At 39.3% G+C, this 9115-nt stretch overlaps 1 non-coding gene across 1 annotated transcript; it reads left to right on the top strand.

The window, feature by feature from the left end:
- Nucleotides 1-6145: 6145 nt before the first annotated feature.
- LOC118574862 lies at nt 6146-6250 on the top strand. Its single transcript, XR_004943758.1, has one exon. It is a non-coding gene; the product is annotated as a U6 spliceosomal RNA (small nuclear RNA).
- Nucleotides 6251-9115: the final 2865 nt, after the last annotated feature.

The following is a 9115-nucleotide window of genomic DNA, read 5'->3' as shown; positions in this document are numbered from 1 at the left end:
AGGTATAATTCTAATAGGGCTGCCTTTACATGTTACTTGGTCTTTTCTCTTGCAATATTCTTTCTTTGTTCTATATGTTTAGTGTTTTGATTATTATGTGCTGAATGGACTTTCATTTCTCTTACAATCTATTTAGTGTTCTGTATGCATCTCCTTCTTTAGATCATGAATATTTTCTTCTATGGTTTTGATTTAAAAATTTGAAAACATTTTCTGGCTCTCAGAGTGTGATGGGTGTGTGTTGTTGGTTTTTCTGGTCTATTCAGATGGTGTGTTCACAGGGAATGCCTGTTGGTGGTATTGGAGGCTGGGATACTGGTATGAGTTGGAAAAAGGAATATTGGAGGACAAGGTGTTTGTTATCAATTTGGACTGAGGTTAGAGAATCAAGACAGACAACAGCAGGAAGACCTCCTGTTGTCTCCCCAATACTTTAAGATTTCTTCCCTTACATTATTGTAGCATGAATCTTAAAGAGTCTTATTAATAAAATCAAACCTGAGACCAGTTATTGGGGTGAATGCTGGAAGATCAGAGAAGAAGAACAAGCCACAGCTACCTCACCTCGCCAGTTCCTCAGGTGATCCTGTTTCCTCAGGCTGGAAGCTTCTGAGTCCTCATCCCAATGGCTCTCAGCTGAACTGTGCTGCTCCAAAGCCTAAATGCTTAGCCAGCCAAATGCTTAACTAACTTAGTTCCTGGTCCTCACGTCTTATATACCTTACTGCTTTCTGCTATTACTCTCTGGGATTAAAGGCTGGATTTCTGGGATTAAAGGCGTGTATCACCATGCCTAGTTGTTTCTAAAGGGGCCTTGAACTCAGAGATCCAGCTAGCTCTGCCTCCCAAGTGCTGGGATTGAAGGCATGCACCACCACCACCCAACTTCTGCTATGGCTTGCTTGACCCATTTTCTAGCCACCATTTTTGGTTTTATTCTAGTGGCTGTCTGTTTTCTGACCCCAGATAAATTTATTAGGGTGCACAATATTGTGGGGAACACAATACCACCACAGCAGGTTTCCAGCAACAGAGCTGGGGATGACACTGGAGGATTAGATCTCAGAAATAGTAGGAGAGGTGAGAGTGAGTGTGCCTTCAACTACTTGTTGCCATGGGAGGATCAGGCCTTTGGTTAGCAGGGAGTGCCTGCTGGAGATGCTGAGACAACACAACATGTTAGGGGAAGGGAGGTTAGGCAGGGATGATCTGTGGAAACCATAAGAGATATGGGCAGGGGGAAAGAAGGCTGTAGCTGGTGATTCGTTGCAACTCTAGAGATGAAGTGGGGGCATTGGATGTGAGGAGACAGAATGTCATACCTTTTTATTAGTGTCTTGTTTACCAGGGACCTTATTCTAGCTTTGCTTTCACTAGTTCCAGAAAAGAGGTTCTTCCCTGATGAGAAAATTTGCCTTGTGTGGTGATATTTTGTTGTACTCTAATAAAATTTGCCTGAAGATCAGAGGACAGAACCAGCCAGTAGATTAAACATGGAGGTCAGGTAGTGGTGGTATGCACCTTTAATCCTAGCACTCTGGAGGCAGAGGTTTGTCTGGATCTCTGTGAGTTCAAAGCCCGCCTGAACTACAGGAGATTAATCCAGTCTAAAAGAAACAGAGTCAGGCAGTGGTGGCACACAGCTTTAATCCCAGCACTTGAGATCTCATGGCTTTGCTATCTTTATTGGGGAACCACACATGCCATTAATCCTAGCACTAAGAAAGTTGAGACAGGAAGTGATACGGCTGGGTGGAGAAAGAAATTGAGGCCCTTTCATCTGAGGACTTACAGACATTCAATCAGAGGATTCATGGAGTTGGCGAGGTGAGAAGTAGCTGTGGCTGGTTCCTTTGTCTCTCTGATCTTTCAGCATTTACCTCAATATCTGGCTCGGGGTTTTTATTAAGACCTATTAGGATTTGTGCAACAAGCTGGTGTAGCACAGTTTTCAAAATTTCACATTTCTTGTCTTTATTTCATCCATTTGACATGCTAGTTCTTCAGCTTGTGAGAACCAAGCTAAATTCATTTCTGTAAGCCATTCAGTAATGGTATTCACAATAAGATATATTATTAACCCTTATAATAGTTGCCTAAATATTTGTAATGGAAGAAAAAATTAAAAGAGTAGAAGTGTCTGGTGTCCAAATAATTTTAGTAGTGGACTGATGAAAGAGCAAGATTCAGCCTTCCAATTCAAAGAACCTGAAAGATATTGAAAATATTGTGCCAGAGAAAGAAGTGAAGAAAATTCCAAGAGAATTTGGGCAATGATAAATCAAAGAAAGATAGAGAGAAAGGAAGAAAGAAGGAAAGGAAGGAAGGAAGGAAGGAAGAAAGAAAGAAAGAAAGAATGAATGAATGAAAGAAAGAAGAAGGAAGGAAGGAAGGAAGGAAGGAAGAGGAAGGAAGGAATGAAGGAAGGAAGGAAGGAAGAAAGGAAGGAAGGAAGGAAGAAACAAGGGTGTAAATATAATTGTTTAATCCAGAGATGAAATATACTAAAGGGCTTAATTTATATTATTTTATAAAACATATTGATATCTTGTCACGTAAATATTTCATACTAGATATTAGGGTTAAAACAGTAACTGAAATAAAACATAATTTTAATCTATAAATGTTCTTGTTTATTGGGTGAAATAGATAATAATCCAATAACTTAATGTTTTTCTTATATACAGTATGTACTATAATAGAGACCAAAAGCAATGCAGATCCTCTCACACAGTTAAGGAATGTTTTTTTGGAAGAAAGTGATAGTTTGATTGACATCTCAAAAATGAGTAAAGCCAAAACCAGCCCTTTGTAAATTATTGGAACAATACACAGTTTGCATGAAGTTACAATGTCATATATTTTGGGTGTGGAGAAAATCCTGCAAAAGAGGGACAATACTAGAAATGCCACTGTGTTTTGATTACTGCACATATATCAAATTCTCACACTCTATGCTATGCATTTAATTAACTTAAATAATAATTACTTAAAATATTACATTTATGGAAAATACAGGCTTTCTTGAAAGAAGATTCTTAACATAAAATCAAGAAAATGCAAAGAGAAGAAAACAAGAGAAACTTGAGTTCTCTTTTTTATTACAACCACAGGAAACATTATGCATACTCAAACCCTTATCTACACTAATGAATTTTCAGAAAATAAAAGCCTTATTAAGCACATTTCTTCATAAGTTATTTGAAAACTTCAATAAAATGATAAGGCCTGAAAGACAATAAAGTACAGAATAAAAAGAGAACAATCAATCATCAGGACAAATTCATATATGACACATATGATAGAACTATCAGAGAACATAAAATACCTATTGTATCAGTATGTTCAGATTCAAGGGTTTATATTTGATACAGAACAGATGAGTCGATTGGCAGGATAGCTAAACTTCCATAGAATATTAAAGAAAATGCAATAAATAAAAAGTAAATAAAAATGAACAATTAGTGTATTCATTTTAAGAAAATTGACACAGTCAAAGAATTGGTGACTTTGAAGGAGCTTCTGGACTTAATGCAAAAAGAAAAAGGACGAAAATCAGAACAATAACCCAATATTGGTGTAAAAAAACACTTTTATAACAAAACTCAGCAGCAACAGGGAACTCATAGAATATCAGTATAAGAAGTAAAGTAGGAAGTAGGAAGGAAGGGAGGAAGGGGAAGAGGGAGAAAGGAAGGAAGGAGGGGAGGAAGGAAGGAAGGAACATAGTCAGCCTTGTTCTATAAGTACACTTATGGACCCATTACCAGAAGGTTAAGAAGTTTGAACACCAAGGACCTTTACCATTAATGACCTAGATATTTGCAATCCAGTTTCTTCTATAAACACCTATATTTCAGAAACTGATTCTGTGACCACTGTGCATGGTGTATGAAGAAACACTTTACTGCAACCATGAGTGTATCTGCAAGTTACACTGTGCTGAAAACTTCTCTGAGAATTCCCCACTATTTTAGACCAGTGAATACAGCATAATCCATTGCTATAATAAATATCCAGTCTTGATTGTTGAAAATCCCTACAACATCCATGAGTGTTAGATTTGGTTGAAAAAGCTGTTTAAAAACCACATGATAGCATTTGAGTACCCAGAGTCAGAAACACTAAAATCTGTATAGCCTGTGCTCTTGAATCCACTATGAACGTTAGACTTTCCCAAATCATGCAAGTCCTTGAAGTCAAGCAGGTGACTGGGACAAAAGCACAATTTCTCTACAAACCTACAAGAAGCATAAAACTAAAGAAATATATCGACCAAAACCCAGGCCCCAATGGATCCATCTACAAAACATTCCTGCACCTAAGGCTCAGAGAACATTAGAGAAGAGCTAGAGTATCAGGGAGTTTGTTGTAAGATTGTGTCTCCTAGTAACATCAAAAACTACATCCATAAGGTCTCATTAACATGACTATCCAAACCTGATCTGAACTAGGATGATACCTATGGACATGCCAAAGTGGATAGGGAAAAGCTCACAAGGCCTCAGCAACTATAAGCAACTGAGGAAGCTCGGAGAGGAAAAGGTGATCTTTCCAAGAGAAGAGCAGATTTGTTGTCCATTGCTGTCAGCCCTGAAAGCATACACACAAGTAACATTATGTGGACTCAACAGGCTTATGTTTCAGGATATGTATGTGTATGTGTATGTGTATGTGTATGTGTATGTGTATGTGTATGTGTATGTGTATGTATATGTATAGGTATATGTATATGTATATAAAGAATTAATGGAAGGATGGGCGGTGGTGGTACACTCCTTTAATCCCAGTACTCAGGAGGCAGAGGCAGGTGGATCTCTGTGAGATCGAGACCAGCCTGGTCTCCAAAGCGAGTTCCAGGAAAGGTGGAAAGCTACACAGAGAAACCCTGTCTTGAAAAACAAAAAACAAAACAAAAAAAAAGAATTAATGGGAAAAAAAGGTTATGAATTTGAAGGATAGCCGCAATGATGACATGGGAGAGCTTGGAGAGAGGAAAGGGAAGGGAGCACTGTTTTTTGTTTGTTTTTATTTTTGTGTAGTTTATATATATAGGGCTTCTCTGTGTAGCTTTGGAGCCTATCCTGGAACTTGTTCTGTATAAGAGACTGGCCTTGAACTAACAGAAATCTACCTGCCTCTGCCTCTTTTGAGTGATGGAATTAAATGCGTGTGTACTATTTTAATTAAATTACATACTCAAAAATAAATAACATAACAAAAATGACTTTTCTATAGCTGACAACAAGGAAATAGAAATCTACAGATTCGGTGAAAATTTCTTCCAAAAAAACCCCTCAGAACAATACCAAGGCAACACAGAGGCACAATTAAAATATAATAGGTACAATACTGCATGTACACAACTAAAATTTTAGCAGAGATAAACCAAACAAAGCCGGAATTTCCCAAATGAAACATCAGCTCAGGTCTACAGGCAAAATGAGGCGACAGGACAAAACATTTGAATGTTCAATTTTATTTTATTTTAAATGTAATCCCATCAATTTCCACTTGCCTTCCCTTCCTCCAGCCCCACCCAAGTTTCCTCCTTCCACCACCTCATTCTAAAATTGATAGCCTCTTGTTTGCTCAGTATTGTTTCTCACACACACACACACACACACACACACACACACACACAATCAGTGTGCTGTGTCTGTTTTCATTGTGTGTATCTGATTTCAGGGCTGACCACTTTGTATTAGACAACTAATAAGGAAATTCTTCTCCAGGGAGGAGCTTACTCTCAGCAATTATCAATAGCCTGCAGTTCTTTATGCCAGGGTATGACAAAAATTTTCAAAGAAGTTATACAGAGAAAACAAACTGGATATATCTCAGAATCAAGATAAAAATAAAATTGAAAAAAAAATATTGAAAGAAATTGCAACATACTATGAATATTTATTTGCTTTAGGTTTAATTGCTCTAGTAGTAGTTTGTTCAGAATAAGACTAGCAGCAGTCACTTAAATATGTGTAAGTGAAAGAAAAAGATAATTTTATTATAAAATATACTATTCAGCAACTGCTAGGATAGAATATAAAAATGAGACTTAGCTTATGTATAAATTGTAATTGTAAACATGAAAAAGCAATAATAAAAATTAAAGTATAAATAATACTGAAGAAATAAGAGATATGCTTGCTTCAGCAACACATATACTAAAATTGGAATGATTCACAGAAAGTTAGCATGGCCCCTGTGGAAGAATGACATGACAATTTGTGAAGTGTTCCATATATTTATAGGCATGCAGCTCACCTGAGGAGCACACTAGAGCTGACCCTGTGGTCAGGGACAAAGGTGATCCATGCCTGAGGGCATGAGAGCAGGAAAGTTGACCCCATCGCCCCCTTGTGTGCCATGTGGTGGCATGGGTGAGGGAAAAATGCCCTTCCCCACTTCACCAATTACCACCTGTGGAAGTTGAGAGAGCTGGCCCTGTGGTCACAAGTGTAGGAGAGCTAGCCCTGACCCTCACCAACTGCAGTGTATGAGAAAGCAACCTCTACTCATCTGGGCAGCACAGTAGAGCTGACTCTGTTGTCTGGGGCACAGGTGAGCCAGCCCTGAGAGCATGAGAGCAGAAGTGACCCCCTCCCCCCATTTCATATGCACCCTATTGCACCCAATGGTAATTGGGAGAGAGAGAGATCCCTGTAACTTGCCTGGGCAAACCAGTAGAGCTGGCCCTGGCGATATGAGTGAGGGGGACCCAGATCTGAGGGACTGAGAGCAGTAGAAGAACTGACATGGTTCCTTGCTCTAGACTGTAATTGGGTAAGCTAGCTGAGGCAGTGCTGGAAAGCTCATCAGGGTAGTGATGATGAGGGAAAGCCAGCAAGCTAACCAACCCAGGTATCACCTGGCCCAGAACCAGATCTATGAGTTGGCCCACCACAACATCCATCAAATTTATGAACTGTTGGAGCATGTGAAGGGGACTAACCAACAAATCCAAAACAGCAGGATCTCCATGACGCAGGACAACAACAGGATGTCCAAGAGGATTCATAATGAGAGAGCACTTTATTGGTAGTATAGTAGAAACCAGAGGCTTTGAACCTAATCAGTGAATGACTCATAGCAAAGAACGTTTGCAATTAAAGATGTATAGACTAAGGGCTAAACTCTGTGATCAGGCCAAACTACAACTTCCAAGACAAGAATATTCTTCCTTTGTTTTTATTTTTGTTTTGCTTGGTTTTTGTTTTTCCTTTTAAATCTGGTTTTATTTTGAGGGGAAGTTGCAAGGGCAGAGTTTGGATAGGAGGGGACAGGGAGATCAGTGGGATCAGAATGCATGATGTAAAATCTGCAAAGAATAAATAGAAGTAAAAAAAGAAATAAGACAATTGAATCACATTGAATGCCCAATTAAAAAGATAAAAGGACAAAAATGGAAAGTTGAGAATAAGAATAAAAAACAATTAAAAACAGAAAGCAGCAGAAGTTGCATATATGAAACAACTACATAATTCAACATTGTAAGTATTGATATAAGATTATAAGTTCATCATTCCATAATAACTGAATGCAGGTAATAGACATGAGTTGTGAAAGAGGTTATAAAGCTAATTGTTTTGCTAGTTCCAAATTTTTCTTTTTTAAAAAAATATTTTTTATTTTGTAATTAATTTAATTTTACATATCAGCCACGGATTCCCCTGTCCTCCCTCCTCCCACACCCCAGCCTGCCCCCCAACCCATGCCCCATTCCCACCTCTGCCAAGGCAAGGTCTACCCTGGGGAGTCAGCCCAGCCTGGTAGATTCTTGTTCCTTCCTCTCTACACTAAGGCTGAGCAAAGTGTTTCAGCATAGGCCCTAGGTTCCAGAAAGCCAGCTCATGAAACAAGGACAGGTCCCAGTTCCACTGCCTGGGGGCCTCCTAAACAGTTCAAGCTCATCAACTGTCTCACTCATCCAGAGGGCCTGGTCCAGTTCCGTGGGGGCTCCTCAGCTATTGATTCCCAGCTCATGTGTTTCCACTAGTTTGTCTGTTTGTCCCTGTGCTTTTTCCAGTCATGATCTCAATATCTCTTGCTCTTACAATCCCTCCTCTCTCTTACCCACTGGACTCCTGGAGCTCCACCTGGGACTTGGCCACGGATCTCTGCATCTGCTTCCATCAGTCAATGGATGAGAGTTCTATCATGACAATTAGGGTGTTCAGACATCTGATCACTAGAGTAGGTCAGCTCAGGAACTCTCTCCACCATTGCTAGTAATCTATAGTGGAGGTATATTTGTGGATTTCTGGAGACCTCTCTAGCACTCTGCTTCTTTCTATTCCCCTAGGGTCTTCATTTATCACAGTATCTCTTTCCTTGTTCTCCTACTCTGTTCTTGATCCAGCTGGGATCTCCTGCTCCCCTAAGCTCTCTTTCCCCTGACCCTTGCCCTCCATTAACCCCCAACTCCCAGTTTGCTCATGTAGATCTCATCCATTTCTCTGTTGTTGTGCGATCCCTGTGTCTATCTTAAGGTCCTCTTTACTAGGTAGCCTCCTTGGAGATGTGAGTTGCAGTCTGGTTATCTTTTGATTTAAATCTAGTATCCACTTATGAGTGAGTACATACCATATTTGTCTTTCTGAGTCTGGGTTACCACATTCAGGATGATATTTTCTAGTTCCATCCATTTGCCTGCAAACCTAATGATGTCATTTTTTTCTCTGCTGAGTAGTACCCCATTGTGTATATGTACCATATTTTATATATCCATTCGTCAGTTGAAGCGCATCTAGGTTGTTTCCAGGTTCTGGCTATTACAAATAATGCTGCTGTTATCATAGTTCAGCATGTGTCCTTGTGGTATGATAGAGCATTCCTTGGGCATATGCCCAAGAATGGTACAGCTTGGTCTTGAGGGAGGTTGATTCCCAATTTTCTAAGAAAGCACCATATTGATTTCCAAAGTGGCTGTACAAGTTTGCATTCCCACCAACAGTGGAGGAAAGTTCCCCTTGCTCCACATCCTCTCCAGCATAACCTGTCTTCAGTGTTTTTGATCTTAGCCATTCTGACAGGTATAAGATGGTATATCAGAATCATTTTGATTTGGATTTCCCTGATGACAAAGGATATTGAGCAATTTCTTAAATGTCTT

Source organism: Onychomys torridus, chromosome X (assembly GCF_903995425.1).
Source record: "Onychomys torridus chromosome X, mOncTor1.1, whole genome shotgun sequence".
NCBI lineage: Eukaryota > Metazoa > Chordata > Mammalia > Rodentia > Cricetidae > Onychomys > Onychomys torridus.
The sequence above is the reverse complement of the archived record's forward strand: the minus strand, read 5'-3'. Positions and strand labels throughout refer to the sequence as shown.